The sequence below is a fragment of the Neofelis nebulosa genome, chromosome 5 (assembly GCF_028018385.1).
Source record: "Neofelis nebulosa isolate mNeoNeb1 chromosome 5, mNeoNeb1.pri, whole genome shotgun sequence".
NCBI classification, from domain to species: Eukaryota; Metazoa; Chordata; class Mammalia; order Carnivora; family Felidae; genus Neofelis; species Neofelis nebulosa.
The window spans coordinates 118678545-118701029 of record NC_080786.1 but is presented as its reverse complement, the minus strand read 5'-3'; the positions used below and the strand labels follow the sequence as shown (position 1 = coordinate 118701029).

Below are 22485 nucleotides of genomic sequence, written 5' to 3'. Positions count from 1 at the left end.
TACCATCACCTTTGATCACACAAAACCACTTTTTAGGGCAACTTCTTCCTGCCTCCCATGCAGTAAGGTCAGGAGCTTGCTACCCAGGGGCAGCTGGTGTTGCCTGGCTCATGCTAATCACTGCCTACTGTCCTGCCACTGTAGACTTTGGCATGACGCCACCTTTTTTAAAGGTTATCTTGTAGAGTTTTGATAAGCTGCCTCAGACTTATCTGAGAACTTCTAAGATAGAAAAGAATTTTAATGCAAAATAATGGCTTTTACTTATTTTTTAAATGTTTATTTATTTTGAGAGAGAGAGAGAGAGAGAGAGAGAGAGAGAGAATGCCTAAGCAAGCAGGGGAGGGGCAGAGAGAGAGAGGGAGAGAGAGTATCCCAAGCAGGCTCTGTGCTGTCAGTGCAGAGTCTAACCCTCTTGATGTGGGGCTTGATTTTTGGAACTGTGAGATTATGATCTGAGTCGAAATCAAGAATCAGACACTTAAGCTGACTGAGCCACCCAGGCGCCCCTCAAACTAAAGGCTTTTAAAGTTATCTGAGGCATCTGTTTTGAACTATGCCTACCATGCGAGACTTGATGTAGGAGGCACAGTTGTAAGTAGACCACAGTGGAGATGCTTCAGAATGGTTTGATCATTCCTAAGCAGAAATATAAGGCTCAGAGGAAGGTACTTCCACTTGCAAATCCTCCTAGAATGACTGTTTCTCAGACACACAGAGGCTCAAAGTGTTCACATTTGGAAACAGCAGTTGCTGTTAGAAATGGGTGCTGCTGCTTCTCCATCACAATGGGATATGATAATTAACCTGGGAGCAGGTTATGTGGCTTTTTTCTTTAGGAAATTTCATGACAAGGACTTTTTGTTATGTGAAAGTAGGCTTAAACTTGGCCTGGAGTAGAGAATAAAACAAATGTGAGATAAATTGTGCTGCATGATTAAGTAAGAGGAAGATGGGGATTCTAATATGGTCTCTGGAAGGGTTGATAGATTGAAGGGGTCTAGAAGCAGATAGCAGAGAGGAGACGGGTTTTGGGATAGAAGATAGGAATGGGACCCAGCAAATTTTGCTGGACAAAGGTGAAAACACAAGTGACTGGAGAAATTCCCCATGGTGATGAAAATTAAGGAATTTTGAAAGAAAAATGCTGTCTAAATATTCTTCTTAATTCCTTATTTGGTCCTGGGCCATAATCTCCCTCAGTTATTCCCATACCTTTAGTCAAGTGGATACAATAACTTTGACTTAACAGTGCTCATGGAAATGCATGAACAGAAGCTCTATCTTTGTTTGGGCCGTGAACCAAGGACAGCAGCTACAGTGTGCACGACAATGGGGTAGGAGGTAAGACCTAAATCTGGCCTAAAAATTTGAAGCTGGAGTCAGTAGTCTAAGGAATATTGTAGAGATGCTGAGTATTCTACTGTAGTAGGTTCATGGGGCTCAGGGTCTTACAATTGTAATTTTTAATATTTTTAAAGACTTTTTTGATAGCAGTTTCAGGTTTGTAACAAAATTGAGAGACAGGTACAGAGATTTCTCATACACCCTCTACCCTATGTACATGCCTGGCCCTTCCCCATGATCAGCATTCCCCACCACAGTGGAGCATTTGTTACCAAGGATGAACCTATGCCGACAGATCACAGTCACCCAAAGTCCACAGTGTATCTTAGGGTTCACTCTTAGTGTTGTACATTCGGTGGGTTTGGACAAAATTATAATGGCATGTATCCATCATTATAATATCCTACAGGGACATGCACTGTCCTGAAAGTCCTCTGTGCTCAACCTATCCATTCTTCCCCTTCTCCCTGTGCTGGGCTCTTGGTAGTTCATACAGATATTAAAAAGAAGAGGAAGAAGAAGAAGAAGAAGAAGAAGAAGAAGAAGAAGAAGAAGAAGAAGAAGAAGAAGGAGAGGGAGAGGGAGGGGGAGGGGGAGGGGGAGGGGGAGGGGGAGGGGGAGGGGGAGGGGGAGGGGGAGGGGGAGAGGGAGAGGGAGAGGGAGAGGGAGAGGGAGAGGGAGAGGGAGAGGGAGAAGGAGATAGTTGAAGACCGAAGATTTGGGGAAACTTGCTTTTATAGTAGGAATAAGCCCAAGAGGAAAGGGGAGAAGGGAAAAGGTGAGAGAATAGAGTCCCCAGTTTATGGCATTTTAGTTTTTCACCTCTGCAGATATTTCATATAGGTTAAATGAAATTAAAATGAAGCCAGACACAGCCTTGAGAAAAGAAAATGTGAAAAAACAGCAAGCATTCAGAAGACAAAGTGATGTTGGTTAAAAATGGAATGAGTCTATGCACTTGATCTCTGTCAAAGGGGTTGTATAACAATTCAGGCTTTTATTTAGCACCATCTGGCAAAGCTACATCTTCTCCCTCAAGGCCTGGGACCTTTCTCAATCTTCTTCTAGTTTTACTGTCCCCTAAGGACATCTCTGAGTGGAATACACCCTGACAAAAATGAGGCTCCTGATGTTTTTCTGAAGATAGAGGGGAGGCTTGGAGAGGCAGTCACACACAGTGGCTCATCAGCCAGCATTCCAAGAAAGAAGACATTCTTACAGCAATAGGAAGTGTAGAAGAGAGCCTGGACCAATGTCCTTCGTATTTCTAAAAGGAGTTTGAACACTAGGGTAGGGTTTGAGTAGACAAATGTGCACTATCCATTAGCTTTATTGCGGTATCAGTTAATGAGGCCCAGTCTTCGAGAATATAGCCAACAATACAGCCCTCAAACTTTAGAAGATAAAAGTTATTCTAGAAGGAAAACAAACATGAAGCTTTATGACCTGGAAAATTTAATCCTCGGGGTTAGTTTCCTTATCAGTGAAATAAAGAGATTGGAATAAAAGATTTTCTAATGCATCCAGTTAAAAGATTTTATGATTTGATAATGTTAATCAAACAGAATTTATTAACAGTGAGTGCTAATCAAATTCAAGGCGCTTGACAAATTCTAGTGATACCGGAGTTTAAGACGGATCTTTGTCTTCAAGTACCATAAAAGTAATTGGAAAAACAAGGTATAGGAGTAAAGTAAAAAGTATAAATCCCATGCCACCAACTCAACTGTACAAAAAATAAGGACTTGTTTTCTAAAAAGCAATTTAATATGAAAAATTTTATCTCAGTTACTTTAGAGTTTTCCTATCCTTCTCCAGAGTTGTGCCACATATAGTTGTGGGGGCCTGTATATATTCATCTGGGGTGGACTCTGGTATTCAGTTATCAGGTCATACGTTAATGTCAGGAAATTCAGGGTTCCACCCTGCATGGCTTCCTCACATCCTGTGCCAGTCCACTGCTTCCTTGTCATGTTTGGGACATGAGGAACTTCTTCAAGGCTGCGTGCCCATCTGTGACCTCTACCACATGGGAAACACTATCTAGGTTCTAGAGTTTTTGCCAGGTGCCTTGAGGGACCTCTGTACTCTGAAGAATTGTGGATGTTGCCTTGATCTCCTTATCCAGGATATATCCTCAGTCTGGGGTGAATCATTTTTCCTTCATGCTTCTTCAAAGCTATTCTGTTTATGTTCTTGAATTCTCTAAGTTGTCCATTGGGTTTTGGTCTGAAATTCCAAAGTAAGGAAGACATTCAAAATACTTCTTAGTCTGCCTCCCCTGAAGCAACAAGTCACAGAGGTTGCATTGTCTTTAAATGGAGGGAAGAGAGAGGAGAAATATATTGAGGAAAAAAAGTCAATATATTAAGTAACTTTATCTGGTTAATAACTAAAAAACAATGGAAAGCATAAGAGAATGACCTTTTCTTTCTCTTTGTGTGTGTGTGTGTGTGCGCGCGCGTGTGTGTGTGTGTTTGTAAGTGCATTTTAACACTGTCTAATTGTAAAGTGTAGATTTTTGTAAGGCCCCTGGAGGAGGCCTTTTGGAGGATCTGAGAAGGGGGAAAAAGTGTCAACCTCATCAAAGAAGGGCTAGAGAGTGTCCATCTTCTCTGCTTTACAAATTAACAGAAAATTAAAAGTATTCTTTCCACAGGGGAAGTCGGTGAGAGTGCCAGATGAGGGTGGGTAGTTTAAGAAATCTGCTGCTGTTGGTGTTGGGTGCAGAACAGGGGAGGCAGGGGAATCACATAAGGAAAGAGACTTCTGGGGAACGGTGGTCCCTGTCTGAGGCCATGAAATCACTAGACTCTAAAATATAGGTTCTCAACATGACCTTCAAGGGTCTGTGAGTGCCTGGATAGAGCTTGCAATATTCTCTGTGTAGGTGTTCGGTTTCTCTTAGAATCTGGTAAGTGAGTATGTTTGACTTCGGGGATGGAAGTTGATAGGAAGTTGTCAGAGTCATGATACCTTGGCGAAAGTTTGTAAAAGGGTTTTTCTCAAGGCACAGAAAGTCAGAACTTGGGTTTTTATGAGGGAGTAGTTGCCCAGATGAAAGGGCAGTCTGAACTCAAAGGGAGCTTACTGGCGGCCCATTACCCAGAGAGGTGACCAGCACAAGGGCTCTAGTGTGAATACTGCTCAAATTAAGTTTATGGCATCTAGGGTGGACAGAGTTGTGAGGACAAGAACCTAGGGCCTAAATGCCCAGAAATTAAACCAGCCAAGCCAGCCTGTGGTTGGACTAAATTTGTTTGATGGTTACAGAATGTGCACCATGAAAAGGACTGTTTCTTCAATTTTGTTACTATATTGTTGTTATTCCAATTTTGTTTTTTCTCTGGCATTTTGTGAGAGCCCCTTTTGGAATTTTGAAAGTTTCAGTATTATACCAACTGAATTATGGGATAAAAAGATTTCTCCCTCTTCTCCCTGCTTAAATTTGGGTCCCAGTTGCCCAGCAGACCAGTGGTAGGAAGAAGTGGTGGGGCTCTGAACACTCTTGAGGTGTTTCTGTACTAAAGACAGGGCACACAAAATGCTGAACATGTAGTTCTTAAGCTGAACCCTGTAGAACATCCTGGTAGGGAAAAATCGCTGTGGTCAGGCTTGCTGGGAAAGATTTCATGAAATAGTTTTCATGTGAATTAGATCTTGAAATCTGGGCAAGAACTCCAGAGAAATGTGCTTAGGGATGAGCTGCCTTATCTAGACGTATTTGTTTCTACACTGGGCTCACAAAACAGCGTGTGCTAGAAGCAGTCCTCTGAGGTCGCTTTGCACATTTCAGATCCTCAGGCATGGCCGTGGGAAGGAGGAAGGCAGGCAAGTTACTTTCAAAGTTACCACTGTAAAGTAGGTAGATGGTGGATTCAATGAAGATACATGGAATGTTCTACAGAAACTGATTTTTAGGAAATCTGAAAACCTGTATGAATCATCGCTTTAATATCTCCTTATATGAGTTGTCAGATAGGAGATAAATATTAGCAGGCAGCAAATTACTACGCTTTAGCCTATAGCCAGGACAACTCTGACCTTGCCTTTCATAGCTTTATGTGCAGTGGTCAAGGTAAGAAAATCATCTGATTAAGTTGCATCATTAATATTTATATATATATATACACACACACACACACATATACACACATACATATGTGTGTGTGTGTGTGTGTGTGTGTGTGTGTGTGTGTGTATTTATTTATTTATTTATTTATTTATTTCTGTAGGACTTCAACTGGGAAATTGATCACTGAACTATAGATAAAATAAGATTTAGAAGACTTGATTAGGAAATGAGGCTTTCACTTCTGAAAGACTGGCTTCTAGGTCTTGCTCTGTTACTAACTAACACTGTGACCTTGGGCAAAATACTTAATCTCTTTCTGTATTTCCTCATTTGGAGAGTTAGGTTATGTCAGGACTTTCTGATATTTCTCTGTGTAGGATCTACTTTTCTTTTCCCCTCTAAAATCTTGTGGCCTGTTTAAAAAAAAAAAAAAAAAAACAACTCTAAATGCTATTTTGATTTTGAAGATGGTGAACAAAGAACTGTTATTAACTTCATTTTATAGTTTAATGCAACTTGTAGTGTACAACTCTAATCCTTACATCTATGTCAAGGTCTCTAGCATTAGGATTTAACAAAGAGTTTGGGGAAGACACAAACATTCAAACCATAGCAGAAGTGTTTTAGGAGTATTAAGAACGTTTTTTTAAATAGATTTTTTAATTTATTATTATTTATTTAAAATGTTTTTAATGTTTTCATTTTATTTTTGAGAGAGAGAGAGAGACAGAGCACGAGCAAGGGAAGGGCAGAGAGAGAAGGAGACACAGAATCCAAAGCAGGCTCCAGGCTCTGAACTGCCAGCACAGAGCCTGATGGGGGGCTCGAACTCACAAACTGAGATTATGGCTGAGCCGAAGTTGGACACTCAACCCACTGAGCCACCCAGGCGCCCCATTATTATTTATTTATTTTTTAATATTTATTTATTTTTGAGAGAGAGAGAGAGAGAGAGCATGAGTGGAGGAGCAGAGAGAGAGAGAAAGAGAGACAGAGAATCCCAAGTATACTCTGTACTGTCAGCCGAAGCCTGATGCTTGGACTCATGAATTGTGAGATCATGACCTGAACCAAAATCAGGAGTTGGGTGCTTAATCAAGAGCCCTGAGCCAACCAGGAGCTCCTAGATTTTTTATTTTTAAGTAATCTCTACACCCAACTTAGGACTCGAGCTCACAACCTGGAGATCAAGAATTGCACACTCCACCAACTGAGCCAGTCAGTCACCCCCTCCCTCTCTTTTTTTTTAACCTCCCTAACTCACATTTGACTTTGTGGCCTCTGGGTAATGCCGTTTGTTAATCCTCCTGAACTTCTATCAGTGAAAGAATGAAGGTCCTTCTGTGATATCATTTCTCTTCCTCAGAGTCTTATCACACTAAAGTGGCAGGTAGCATTCTGGGAAGAGAAAGGAGCTTGGAGTCAGTGTAAAGGATGGAAACCTATGTACTCACAATCTGTTGCTCTAGGCTAGTCAATGCCCAAGATCTCTTCTAGCATTAAAACATTAAAATTCAATATTAAGATTCAAAACAATGTATAAATTTCTGAGCTAGAATCGAACATAAAGTAAGGGGGACAGGGTACATAGTTCCTTTTATAAGGAAAGTTGAAGTTCTCTTTGCTTGATGATGCTAAACATCGATGACTCTTGTTTCTATCCCTGTGTTTTCTCCTGTCAGCACAGAGCTCTGTATGCATCCCAAAATTTGTGAGTCAGGGCAGGGTTTCTCATCCTCTCTCTTCCCTTCAGGGATATTGTCAGCACTGCTATAGAAAGTACTGATTCTTCTCTGGACATGATGCCTGCTGACATAGGAATTCAGTGTTTGGTTTATGTGTAAGGAATTTGGGAGGCAAGTTTTAAATGATACTGAGTAACAAGTTAGTTCTAGAGCTTTACATGTGGAGGGAATCTCAGGATTTGTGCTCTATGTTTCCACCTCAGGAAGACTTTCTGTCCACTAACTTTTAAAAAATTAGATGTAGATAGAAACATAACCTAAAGTTGTTAACGAAAGTGACATTTTGTTACATTCTTATGTTTTTTAACCTGACTTGAAAGAGCATGTGGATGAGGGCTGAGAGAAGGTTGTAAGGAAATCACTACCTTTTGCCCCGTTTGACCTTAAGCCTCTGAAATTAGATTCCTCCATCTAGTGAGAATGCATAGCCTTGATTATATTTGGAACAATTGAAGTCACATGATCATTCCAGAATTATTACATATTTATGGTGTACAGATTGTTTGATATTTATAGTTTTAATTTAATAGCAAACACACAGTTTCCATGCTGCAAATGGCTATTAAAATCACGGGAATCATGGAAATTAGATTTATTTGGACTTCTGTGGCTGCCTGAATTCCACAAGATAAATGCCAGATTATTTTTTTATTGCCAGACCCCATACTTAAGGAAACCATGAAAAACTTGGAACTTCCTAAATAACTGTCACAAAGATACAGTTCAATTTAGACTCCCCAAAATGCATTATTATGCAGTTTCCTCCTCCCCTCCCCCCCTCCCCACACTGCCTTGTCTTCCTTTTCCTCCAACCCCCAGTACTCCTGCGTGCTGCGTAGGTTTTATTGGCTTCACATTTAACATAAAATTCTGAAAATATTAAGGCTAGAGATTATGAGTTTTATCATTAAATCAAAAGTCATAGCTGAATTTTATCATCATCATTTTTATTTGTTGGGACTGGATTCTTAAGGAAGAATTCCAAACTGCATCTGTCAGTAAGTAGTTATAAATCACTTGTTATCGTTTCAAAACTGTCCTTAGATTGGCAGGCATGCAGTATATTCTCAGCCATTACTTTACCTTCAAAGGACTAATAGTGACAGATGTTAGAAACAGTTTAGAAGAAAGATTGAGGTTAAAAAAACCGAACTGTGGCTAAGAGCGCTTCCTATTAGTTTAGTTCATTGACAAGAGGGGTATAGAGCAAAGAATCTGAGATACACTGCTGGCTACTAGTGAGTTCTGGAAGTCAAACGAGACAGATGACTGGGATGAAGAGTTCACAGAACAGACGTTAATTTATGAGTACTTCATGAGTACTCATGAAGTAGATTTGCTATCTCGTTGAGATTTGAGATGTTTGCTCCATATCTAATAAAAGTTATCTGTGGAAGTATAAGAGGCATGCCATGTATGAAAATATCTATGTATTCATCTATCTATCCGTCTTTATCAATCTATCTACACTCACACATAGGCAAATACACATATATGCACCCCATTAAATAGCCACACTGATCCTAATCCAAAGTTTAAAAATATCCTAGGGGCTCCTGGGTGGGGCTCAGTCAGTTAAACATCCGATTCTTGACTTCAGCTCAGGTCATGATCTCACAATTTGTGAGTTTGAGCCCTACATTGGGCTCTGTGCTGGCAGCACGGAGCCTGCTTAGGATTCTGTCTCCCTCTCTCTGTTCCTCCCCTGCTTGCTCTGTCTCTCTCTCTCAAATAGAAAAATAAACTTTAAGATAAAAATAAAAATATCCGGGGCGCCTGGGTGGCTCAGTCGGTTAAGCCTCCGACTTCGGCTCAGGTCACGATCTCGCGGTCCGCGGGTTCGAGCCCCGCGTCGGGCTCTGGGCTGATGGCTCAGAGCCTGGAGCCTGCTTCCGATTCTGTGTTTCCCTCTCTCTCTGCCCCTCCCCCGTTCATGCTGTGTCTCTCTCTGTCTGAAAAATAAATAAACGTTAAAAAAAAATAAATAAAAAATAAAAAAAATAAAAATATCCTAGGATATTTCTAAAAGAAATCTATCTATTAATTTTCATTTTTCAGATTGGTGTCCACTAGACACAAGTGACAACTCCTTCTCCCTGAAGATTTCATTCTTTATTCATGTAATTTATTTCCGTGGAATGCACTATACATGTCAGCCTCATTTACGTATTTCACAAGTCATTAGTAGGAAATCATAGTCCATATTTACTTTTCTCTTTTATAGGCTCCAACTTTTCATTTATTTTTGACACTATTGTATTTTTCAGGGTATTTCTTCAGAAGATCTCAGATTGTAATCCACAAATGCGTCATAGAATCAAGTCTCTGCCTTTCCCCTCATTGCTATATTCTTTCCAAACAATGGAGTTTTAGGATATATAAACATTAATTTCTGGTCGACCACTTTTCCAAGGTCATATTATTTTGCTTCAATTAATATTACATTTGAATATTTGCATATCCCATAGTGTCTTTGGATTAAATAGAAAACATGTGATTAATTCCATTGGTAGCCACATCACTGCTCTAGATACCTTATTAACATATAAATGATCCAGTTGAAAATGAAATGTATTCCCACTACATTTAGTCAGAATGTGGCAAAAGCCACCTTGTTAGTAATATTTCCCTCGTATCTCTCTTGCCCCTCCCCATTTAACATCCCTACTCTCTTTTTTGCTGATTACCTATTCATGCAAGATCCTCACTGAAAAATGTTAGCTTCTGCCCTGTGCTCAAAATCATATCTATTTTTTTCATTAATGTTTACAGTAAAATAGAAGTTTATATAAATATTAGTCTGGCTTTTTCTTTAAGGAAACCAAATCTCATCCTAAATGAATTGTCATTAGTGTGCCTTTCAGGAAAGGTCTCAATTTTGGTTGGTTTTGCAGGCTATGAAATGCAGAAACTGTACAGAAAGTCAAGATAATGCCGTCCTAAAGCTGGCTATGCTGCATACTCTGGCCTGGGCTTGCAGGGAGGAGGGCCTCTGGAAGGTTTCTTGGAGAATTAACATCTAAATTGACCCAAAGAGCCAAAGTTAGCAGAAGAGAGTGGGAGGTGGGAGAATGGTCATAAATAAAGGAAAAGATCGTAGAGAGAAATCAAGTGATAATAAGTATGTCAGAGTGAGGTAACTGACAGCGATCCTGGGCATAGGGATAGAGGTCAGCCAGGACAGGTAAGCAGAAACCAGCTGCAAAGGGCCTTTTAAATTAGTTAATAGGGTTGGATTTTACGGCATGAACCGCTGAAATGAAACAATCCACCAACATATTTAAGTGTTGTTACATTAATTGAACAGGGAGGCCAGTAGACTGAGGTGGCCGTAGTGCTGTGTTGGCCTAAATAAGCAAACCAAAATCAAAGCCTGTAAATGCCTCAAGGTTACAAAATCAAAACACCAAGGACTACCAGTCACAAACAGCCAGCCAGACTTTAAGCTGTAGCCAGTCCAATTTTTTTTTCTTTTTTTTTCTTTGCTTCTACTCTTCTCTCTGTGTAAGTCTTTTCCCTGGAGCCTGTTGGCAGAATGTTCCTAACCACTTCTGGTTTGGTGCTGCCCGATGTCCATGAATTTTTGCTCAAATAAACTCTTACAATTTTTAATATGCCTCAGTTCATCTTTTCATACTTCCTAAATAGGTTCTAAATTATTTTAGCCTCAATGATATGAGTATAGTGCTATATTTTCTTTTAAGGGGAAATGACTGTCTTTAACAACATTTTGGAAGTTCAATCAATAAGTTAATCAGCCAAATCAATCAATGGAATATAACTTTTTAATTTTCATTTTTATTTATTTATTTTTGTAAATTTTATTTAGTTTTGAGAGAGACAGAGACAGCATGAGTAGGGGAGGGGTAGAGAGAGGAAGAGAGAATCCCAAGCAGGCTTTGCGCTCTCAGCACAGAGCCCGACTCAGGGCTCCATCCCACGAACCGATGAGACTGACCTGAACCAAAATCAAGAGTTGAATGCTCAACTGATGAGCCACCCAGGTGCCCCGGAATATAACTGTTTTAGAGCAAAAAACTGCTTCTAAGAAAATTATCTTATTTTGGTATTTTTTAATATCTTTAACATGGCTCTAGATCGTTTCCTTGTGTTTGTTTTTGTTTTTGTTTTTTAATTTTCTTAATGTTTTATTTATTCTTGAGAGAGAGAAAAAGAGCATAAACAGGGGAGGGACCAAGTAAGAGAGGGAGACACAGAATCCGAAGCAGGCTCCTTGCTCTGAGCTGTCAGCCCAGAGCCTGACATGGGGCTCCAACTCACGAACTGTGAGCTCGTGATCTGAGCCGAAGTCGGACGCTTAACTGATTGAGCCACCGAGGTGCTCTTGTTTCCCTGCTTTTAAACAACATTCAGTTTAGTTCTGAGGATGTGACTGATGTGTAATAAATTCCTGTTAATTTAAATGATATTTCTGATCTATTCACACCCCCGCAAAAGTCTTTTAAGAATAACTTTCTCGGGGCGCCTGGGTGGCGCAGTCGGTTAAGCGTCTGACTTCAGCCAGGTCACGATCTCGCGGTCCGTGAGTTCGAGCCCCGCGTCAGGCTCTGGGCCGATGGCTCAGAGCCTGGAGCCTGTTTCCGATTCTGTGTCTCCCTCTCTCTCTGCCCCTCCCCCGTTCATGCTCTGTCTCTCTCTGTCCCAAAAATAAATAAAAAACGTTGAAAAAAAAAAATTAAAAAAAAAAAAAAAGAATAACTTTCTCCTACCACAAGCAATATAATTAAGGGAAAGGAATTTTCTATAAGTATTTTTATATTTTGATACAGAACATCAGTGTCATGGAAACATTTATAAAAAAAAAAAAAAAAGGGAACTTAAATATCTAGGGGAAAAGCTGGGAATCCTTTAAAGCCCTTGGAGGGAAGCACATATTAACGGTATTATAAAAGGTAGGGAATCAGTCATTGCAGACAGAGCCCCTCTGGTGCTTGGCATTCTTAACTGTTTTAATCAAAACTCAGAAATAATTTGAAAGTAAGGCTACTGCGTGTAACATCAACAAAAGTTGCCAAAAAAGTTACCAATGCAAAAACTACAGGAGAAAAAATAACCAGCATCCACATGTATGGTGCTGGTTTTCAAAATCAGTTTTATGAGACAAAAGTGAAGACCTGAGAACTTTGAAGAAATACAAAGGAAAATAAGAAAGAAAAAAATGTGGGTAAAAGTAGGGAAGAAACTGACAGACAAGAGGAATGGCAGCTGAGATAAGAAGCAAGGAGAGCCACTGTGAAAAGTATCAAAGAATGCAAAAGTGGCCCATGTCTGAAGGAGGAAAGAACATCAACCAGAAAAAATTCAAGGTCTGGGAACGTGTCACCAAAGAGAAATCTCATACTTAACTTCAGTAATTTTGAGCACGTTTCTTTGCCACTTTTATTTTTTATTTTTTATTTTTTTAAATTTTTTTTTTTCAACGTTTTTTATTTATTTTTGGGACAGAGAGAGACAGAGCATGAACGGGGGAGGGGCAGAGAGAGAGAGGGAGACACAGAATCGGAAACAGGCTCCAGGCTCCGAGCCATCAGCCCAGAGCCTGACGCGGGGCTCGAACTCACGGACCGCGAGATCGTGACCTGGCTGAAGTCGGACGCTTAACCGACTGCGCCACCCAGGCGCCCCTCTTTGCCACTTTTATTTTTTTTTTTTTATTTTTTTTTTTTAACGTTTTTTATTTATTTTTGGGACAGAGAGAGACAGAGCATGAACGGGGGAGGGGCAGAGAGAGAGGGAGACACAGAATCGGAAACTCCAGGCTCCGAGCCATCAGCCCAGAGCCTGACGCGGGGCTCGAACTCACAGACCGCGAGATCGTGACCTGGCTGAAGTCGGACGCTTAACCGACTGCGCCACCCAGGCGCCCCTCTTTGCCACTTTTAAATGCTACAGCAGTATTTGATCAGTCTAGAGACAAATTTAGAAATTCCCTTAATTCATGAAAATATTTGGCATCTGTAAAATAATCCTAACCTACTTAGGAAAGATCAGTACACTCGATTTCTTTAAATACAATAATGAGGAATAATGTAATATAGTTTAGAACTATTTTTATGAGCTGGTTAAAGTGAAAGTTCCGGAACTTAAAGTATCAAAGCTTCACTTGTCTGAAACTTAATTTATTCAAATAATGCTTTTCTAAGCTCTATCCACCTCACTACTGTATTTGTCTTCATATCAAAATTTATTTGTCTGAATTAGCCAACTAATTTTATTTCGTCTGGGTAGAAACACCCTGATTTTGGTTCTTATTACTAAAGTACTTCTTTTCTGTCTAGCTGGTTTAATAGAAGGTCATTTAAAAAATTGTTCTGGAGAAGGATATAATCACTTGCTTTCTCAATTGTTAAAAATTAGAAATCAAGGTTTCAATAATACATTGTGTGTTCAACTGGAATCTGGAGCATTCAGCGTCAGAGGGAATTATAATAGTAATCCCTGTGCGTTAATATACTGCCTGAAGAATAAAATGAAACAAAATGCAAATGTTGAGACTTTTCTACAGTCAGAGGGTTTGGACATTTTCCATTTTTATCTGCTGCAACCACACTGCCAAGGGCTGCCTGAATTTCCTTATCTTTAGTTTCATACCTGAATTGGATGCAGTTAGTTGTTTTTTCCATTTTAAATGTGTGATTCAATTTTGAGAATTTCTTAAAAATAGTCTAGGGATTGTAAAAATCCTTGGAGTGGGCCAGATTTTCCTGAATTAACACACACTCTTCTCTGCCCTCAGTTACACATGACTGCCATTGACATTTGCCGGGTACCTTTTGTACCCATTGCTAATGTGCCACAAGATGCCCTTGTACTTTTACAGATATTTCTTCAAATTAGCTTTAAGTGAGTAGAATTCTCTTTCATCAATATGTGATGGTCTTAATAGGAATGTGTGGTCAGAATCCAGTACAGTAAACAAAAAATTCGCAAAATCAACATTTAAAAGGTCAGCAGCTTCTTACTGCTACACGCATCTTTGCATTCCTCGTGATTAAAACTGGCATGTGTATTAGCAGGAATTTTCTGTCTCATTTTTAATTCCTCTGTTTATTTATAATCTAGAAGAAATACTTCCTTTGGGGACTTACTTTTATCTCCAGTGCTCTTTGATACCCCACACCATTGATTTTAGAAAATATTTGGAATAGTTGTTTACTATAATACAGTGATTCTGAAAAGATATTAAAATGTAGTGGAAAGATCATTTCCATTTTTTTCTTTGTGTGGGCTGGTGTGTATAAATGTTGCATGAATATTAATAAATGTCTATTCACATTAATGTTTTTGTGGGCTACAAACCTTTAAAATGCTTCTATCCTGAGATACATGCTCAGCATATGATGAGTGATATACCATTTATTTAGTTTCCAGTGTCTAGGAAAGATTATAAAGCCTCACACAGACTCAGCCCTATAAGAAGGGCTTCAGCATGTACTATGGCCAATCATTTATTTACTCTAATGTATGGTGAAGTTATTGAGAAAAAAAATCTCAGATATAACACATAGATTTCCACACGCCAATAAAAGGGAATAAAAGAGAGGGTAACTATGGTAAGTGGAAAGAGTAAATTTTCTAAAGAAATATTCTTAGTGTTTGCTGGGGATCTGGTGTCCTTTTTAATTATATTAATCTGTAGTTAGCCCTAGATGTTGAAACACAGCTTTCTCCTATTTGATTTGCTTAGAAATCTCCTTTGGAAGAACTACCACACCACTGCTACTATATAACTGCACTATAGCTCACTAATGTCCTTGGTGTGTTTGCACAGTTAAAAGTTATGTATATTTCAGGTAATGGAAGGCAACCCAATATGTCTGGTTAAGAAGCCACTTCCTCAGGATGTGGAGCTATGAATTCACTGGAATAGGAGAGCAATCAGGTATGAAATAAAAAGGAAATCTCTAGATAGCTAATTTCTGAAAAGGTGATAGTGTTGATGTGTGTAGTTGTGGTATGTTTGTAGTAGAAGCTGGTGGTGTTTTACCCAGATTCCTCCCAGGTGTAAGTACCCATGGTTCAGAGGCAGTAAGTGTTGGCTGCTAGAGGCTCACCATTATTTCCTTTTACCTCCTGGGCTGCCATTAGTTGCTGCCTGGAGATGGAGAGGGAGTTTATAATGCCCACCATCACTGCCCTCCAATCTTTGGCAGAGTGCAACCGATTGCTAACACAGAAGTCCCAAAGTTTTGCCCCCTTGTCTCAAAGGGATACAACTCTGATATGCCGCCAGTGCTCCAGAGCTCCTGCTGGGATCAGGCTGAGGCTCAGGCTCCGTTAAAATCACACCTTTGCTCAGCTTCTTTCTTGGCCTGTTTCTTCAGTGTCCACCAGGTTTCTCCAAGAGCACTGCCCCAGTGAATCCCTTGCATGGAAACCAATTCCAGGCTCTGCCTTGAGGCAACTGGATCTAGGACAACATTAATTTCACTCCTTCAATTCTAGAATGCTTATTGCAGATATTGTGGATTCATGTACAAAACCGAGTAAGAAATAATTTCTGCTCTTGCGGCATTCAGGTTCTGGTGAGCAAGAACACATGACAGGCCATTACAACGTGATATGTGCTATGATAGAGGAAAGAGCAAGAAGTCTGGTGTGAGGTGCGGTCAGAAGGCTTCAAAAAGGAGGTGACAATTGAGCTACATACTTACTAGGAGGGACTTACTAGACAATTAGAAAAGAAAGAAGAAAAAACTTTTTTTAGTTTGTTTTTTTTTTCAAAGTCACAAAAGAATATTGTCTTTGAGAGTCCACTGCAGGCTTAATGTGTTTAGCAGAGATATGGAGGGTGAAATTGATTTACGCAAAGGGACAGACTACATAGGGCACCAATGTAAAGAGATAAGACTTTATCCTATAGGATATGGATTTCTTTTTGTTTAAAGTTTTTGTTTATTCATTTAAGTAATCTCTGCACCCAAATTGGGGCTCAAACTCATGACCCCAAGATCAAGAGTTGCATGTTCTTCCAACAGAGCCAGCCAGGCACCTCAGGATATGGATTTCTGAGAGACAGGATCTTATATGAAATTTAAAAAATATTAAATTCTAGAGAAAAAATGAGATGTATTGAGAAAAAGGAGAAGGGGTAATGAGAAATACTAGTGATATAGGCAATTGGCAACAGAGAATTCTTTGAGAGTATGGGATATGAGATAGATGCAAGAGATTTAGAAAAAAAAATGATGATTTTTTAAATATACAGGATGAGAGAGAGAAAGATTCTAGGATGTATTCTGGGGATCTGGCTTCAATAACTGGGTATCTAATGGTTTCAGAAGGAATGTAAGGGGATGATCTATTGATTCTATCACCAAACATTTTTTACTCATATTGTCTTACAAATTTCTAATGGTTCCTTAGCAGATAGATTCACTGGTAGCTGGTGTATATACAGGAGGAAAGATCTGATGATTTTTATCTTTTAAAAATCTTTGCTAATGTTTTTCTTTCAAGTCATTAATGCTGTCCCCAGTGGCAAATTTAACACCCCCCCCCCCCCCGCCAAATGTCTTTATCTAACTCAACCATTCTTGTCAGTTGAAAAATTTTATAGACCCCCATCCTCTGGAAAACCTTGTCCTCCTATTTATTTTTAAATGTATTAGATGTTTCTTAATAACTACAAATTATGTTTCTATTTCCTTTGCCAATATTACACTGTTTAGAGGTCTTTTTGTAGAAATAATATTCTTTCACAGCTTTCAATGTACTGTTAGTTCAAATGGTTATGACTGAAGATGCTAAACCAGTAGTTTTCACTACAATTTTCTCAGGATTTCTTCAAGGGCACATAATAGAAGATTCATGTGCATATGTCTGTGAAGTTTGTATGTTACTTATAATCTATAAAGGCAGCTAAAACTGAAGTACTACAAAAAATCTTAAGGGACTGGCTTATGTTGAGGTATGATGGACACAGCATAAACAGAGCCTTAAATGAAAAATGAAAAAAATCAGATGCCCTGATTTGCAGATAATAATTTGCAAATGAACTGCTTTTCAAATGGGCAACTCCAATGTAGCCAGGGTGATTTAGCAACTGCGCCTGAGATTTATTTATTAATGATTCTCCCACAAAATACTAGGGAGACTTGTTAATCTTTCTATAAAATATGTAGCTAACTTGGACGTGAAATGGGGTTATGTATGTAATCACTTTTGTCAAAGTGAGGAGGACTTGTGTTTCTGGATTATTATTTTTGAGTTGGGAAGTCTATTTTTAGAAGACATTCTATAATAATCTTTGATTGTTAACTATAAATTTCCATTAGAGTAAGAAAAAATCCAAAATGTTCAACAGATTATAGGTCAAACTTGTTTACTTGTCTGTATGTTTTTGTTTCTAATATATCCTGAACTTATAACTGATCCATTTAACATGGACAGTGAAATTTCTATTTCTATTCATGTTTCTGAAATAAAGATAAGTATTCCTGAAAATAAATAATATATATAAAAATATATAAATAATTATATCCTACGAAGGAAGGCACAGTTCTCTATGATGTAATATAAAACTTTTTGCTTTTTAATGGTATCATTCTGGTACTTTAATTACTAAGCTTTTGTACAAGCTGCTATGTACTCTCATGCAACTCTAAGTCGATTTTAATATTTTACTAATCAGTAGAACAAAAATGTTTCATCTAGGGATAACCCCAGCTCAATATTAGTTATGACAAAAATCATCTTCAGGTCCATAAAGACTTTTAGAATATATGATTTTCAAATTCTGAGACTATGCAATAAAGCAATGGTTATTGAGTTGGTGATGAAATAAAATATGGAAAACAGTTAAGGGATTCAAATTATGTTTGATTTGGTGAATTTAGTGACAATGTGCTATTGGTATTTAATAAGGAACTGGTATACCATAGGAAATTATTTTTAAACCAAAACACAAAGTACATGGACATTTTTGCTTCTTTGTTATTTTACAAAGGGCATTTCTGTTTTACCATAATCAATCTTGCCAAACTGCTAGTGCCTTTAACCCTGATCTGAGAACCTTTTACTTGAACTTGGCCCTTCAAATAAGATAAATATGATCATGGTTGTGGTTTGTGGAGGGCAGAGGGACAGCCAGCTTGCGCTTATCCAACCAATACTAAGTGCAATATTATGGTGTAGAAGAGGAAGCATGCCAACTCAAAGATGAAAGAATTTCCTGTGCTTTACTTCTCAAAGCATTCAGAATTATTGAGTTGGCCCCCGATGTACAGGAAAATATTCTAAACTGGAAAGTAATTTGTTTGAAAGGATTTTCTCCCATGGTGAAAACCCATGAAAATAACATCTATATATTATAATATATAAGGTGAAAGTTGATATCCTATATCTCTAAGTAATATTTTCCTTACATGAGGGAAGTCTCTGGAGTCTTGATAATTAAAACTATCCAATAATACTGGCAAAGTGGATGTAGGTTGGGATTTTCCACCACATAAGTATTGGCTAAGTTTTATTGCCTCAAAAAAATGTGCTTTTTTTATTAGTGAGTTTTTCTATATTACTGTGTGCCAGTTGTAACATTTATTTTTGTTTTACACAAGTTTTGATTTTTCCTCATATAATTAAATTCAGATTTTTATTGGCTGGAGTTGGTTTCTTGGAAATTTTTGTCTTCAAAAGGACTCTTGCAAATAACCTCTAAGTAGTCTTGTTTTTGCCTTGAAAAGAAGGTACAAATTAGATGGAGAGGAAAGATGGAAGTGAATACTGCTGACAAATGAATATCCCTTTCACCCTGCTGTTCCCATAATTAAGCACCTAACGTGTCTTAAAGCTTATTTCAAAGAGTGCTAAGTCATCTCTTTGGCCTTGGGGTTCTTTCATCAGCAGTACCTTATGACCCTAATATTATTTTTCTCCTGCTATTAGTTATCGATATTCTTAGCAGTACTTACTCAATTTCATCTGTTTTCTTCTTCTGAAATTTTAAAATAATTTTCCTCCTGTATAAAAATTCTCTTCTGTTTTCTGTCCATTCAAACCTAGCACATTCTTCAAGGCTTGTGAAAACAGACCTCCTGTCATAGCTGAACTGGTCAAGAAGGATCTTTTGTACCTCTCTTACTTTAAATGTTTTTAATTATATATATATTATATATATATATTATATATATATTATATATATAATATAAATATATACATATATATTGTGTATATATACATACATGTATAAATATATATGTATATATTTAAATTATATATATTTGTGATATTTATATATATCTATATATTATAGATCTATTTATCTATGTGTGTGTGTGATTATCAATCTGTTATCTATCTGTGTATCTATCTATGTATCATTTATATCATCAATCATCCATTGTCTCATCCTGCTCTGTGAGATAGGCATTGAACTAAACACTTATGATATATCAGTGCACCAAACAGATAAGTAAACCTGCCCTGTTGGAGCTTACATTCTTTGGTTATACATGAGGAAGAAGAACATATTGTAATGACTAAAAGCTTGAGTTCAAAAGTAGGGCAGAATTGGGCTCACATTTCAGCTCTAACCTCACTTATGTTGGGTAAGTTACTATTCCTCTCTATGCTTCACTTTCCCCATGTGTAAGTTAAGGATAATTATAATACCTTCATATTAGGTTTATGTGGGAATTAAATTAGATAATGCTTTTTTGAAGAGAATGATACTAATAATATTCTGGAATTCATTTCTTATTTTTATTTATTAAAAAATTTTTAACATTTATTTATTTTTGAGGGAGAGAGAGAGAGACAGAGTGTGTGCAGGGGAAGGGCAGAGAAAGAGGGAGACACAATCCGAAGCAGGCTCCAGGCTCTGAGCTGTCAGCACAGAGCCTGGTGCGGGGCTCAAACTCACGAGCCGTGAGATCATGACCTGAGTCGAAGTCAGATGTTCAATTGACTGAGCTACCCAGGCACCTCTTTTAAAAAAAAGGTTTTTTTAATGTTTATTTATTTTTGAGGGAGAGGGAGAGACAGCATAGAATTTATTAAGTTCAGTTTCTATCACTTAAAATATTATAGAATTGTTGATACAATCTCCTTCAAAGATAGCATTTTATTAAAATGAAAATGAATAAGGAGGCTTCCTTGAATGTACCAACCACACAGGTTCATTTGGCATTATTGGTATTTTCACAAAAGACAATCCTTTCACAAATCTGCAAATTGGAAAAGAAGCTCTTTGCTGATTACCATAGTTTTCAAAGGCAGTTTTTACTCTCCAAAGCCTTAATTGCCTTCTGATCATAAAAGAGTCAAATTACATTACTTTTTCACACATACAGGGTATTATTTAGTAAATAACTAGGTCATTGTACCAAATGGTACCTTACTGCTCTCCAGAACCTTTCCAAATGGTTTAATATGTACCTAGAAGAGAGTTATTTGACTAATGATCCCATCAAAAACTGACTTTGTCACTTAACTCTTCTTATGATTTTTTATTTCTATCTTCATACTGAGATGGTTCTTAAATCAAAGGATAACATTTATCTAAACAACTATTTATCTGAATCTATGGAAGTAAACAGACTTGGTTCATTTACTTATTTACTTATTCATTCTATTTTTTACTCATACATGTGCTCATTCATTCATTAGGTTTTTTCATGTTACATATTAAAATATGTAAAAGAAGTAAAAGATTGAATGAGAGGTTAATGTGGGGCATGTAAAGAATCAAACTACTAGAGAGGTGTCTGGGTGGCTCAGGCAGTTAAGCATCTGACTTCAGCTCGGGTCATGACCTCATGGTTTGTGAGTCTGAGCCCTGCATTGGACTCTGTGCTGACAGCTCAGAGCCTGGAGCCTGCTTCAAGTTCTGTGTCTCCCTCTCTTTCTGCCCCTCCCCCACTCATGCGCGCGCACGCGCGCTCTCTCTCTCTCTCTCTCTCTCTGTCTGTCTCTCTCTCTCTCTCTCAAAAATAAGTAAACATAATTTTTTTTTTTTTAAAGAATCAAACACCTAGAAAATAAGACTGCAGAATTGGAGCAATGCAACAAGAGCAAATGACTTATGGTGGTTGAGGGAAGTCTTACTTGAGTCAAAAGTCCGAGAAAAATGAATGCATGCATTGGCCAAGAAGCAGTCAAGTATTAAAGGTAGGGTACATAATTAATCTTTTATGTTGGGATGTTTTATGGAAAGACTGCTTTTATGTTTGTTTGTTTGTTTGTTTGTTTGTTTGTTTGTTTTTGAACAATATACCCTTCAGTTAGTTAGTAGGATTTAAAGTGCAAATAGCCCAAATAAAATAAAACTTTTCTGTAAGCATTCTATCTAAAGTTTTGAAGGTGGTGGAAATTTTTCTTTATACATTTAAATTGCAGTAGATAAACCTTTTCTTTTCCTTAACATTCTTTTTTTCTTTTTTTTTTTCTTTTTTCTTTTTTCTTTTTTTTTTTTTACCCTTGCTGATAGGAAAATATGTCAGGACTAAAACACATTCACATACACACTGAAAACCACTTAAGCAGGATGCACAATTTTTCCTCAACCCATGTGGCCTTGAAAATGAGTATGTGAAGGAAGAAACTGGTCTATATAAAAGTGTCTCTGATTCTTGGGTGGCTTATGGTTAGTGTTATTGTTTTTAAAAACCACTCTTGGCTTCTGTGGTACATTGACCTGTGTATGGAATCTCAAAGTAAATGTTTTCCACTCTGTGGGACACTGGGTCAAAGACGAAAGGTTTTGCTCCCTTTCCAGTAACAATTTTTTCCCCTCCTTATTCACATGATGATTTAACATACTTCTCTTTATTTGAGGCAATTCTTTTTTCTTAGAATAAGCATGCCATAATTTGGAAAGCCAACTTCTAAGGCCTGAATTTCATTGTAGAGCAGGGTGAGGCAATCCTCTATTTGATCTAATTTTAAGGCTGTAGAGGGCTTGCTTTCCACTACAAGGAGCTGTTGTTCCCGGCATTAGCTTTGAACATTTTGGATAGACCAGGCTTGTGTAGAATGTTGTGACTACCGTGGTCTCTGATTTAAGCCGTGATGAGCTTATACACAGATTATTATATCTAGAAAGGCCATGAAGGGATGGACGGAGGATGCGTACATTTTTATAGGGGAAAGAGCAAAGCTAAATGAAGAGTTTGGTGCATTATCCAGTTGGATGATAAAAAAATAGGGAGACGATATTTCCTGGAGGCAGCGAGGTGCATGCCCTGTGAGAGTGAGGAAAGACAGATGTGAAAGACGAGGTCTCCCCAAACAGACTGCGCACATGACCACTTTGTCTGTGCTGTTCTCTGATTAGATCGAGACCCTGTCTGGGGCGCA

The 22485-nt window shown here is 38.1% G+C and overlaps 1 protein-coding gene across 1 annotated transcript in view; it reads left to right on the top strand.

Annotated features, from left to right (window-relative positions):
* The window catches only part of CSNKA2IP (casein kinase 2 subunit alpha' interacting protein), a 262755-nt gene that overhangs the window by 93344 nt on the left and 146926 nt on the right, over positions 1–22485 (top strand). The window contains exon 2 of the mRNA XM_058731695.1: positions 21151–21297. The gene's annotated coding sequence lies outside the window, so the exon portion shown is untranslated. The remainder of the gene's footprint in view (positions 1–21150; positions 21298–22485) is intronic.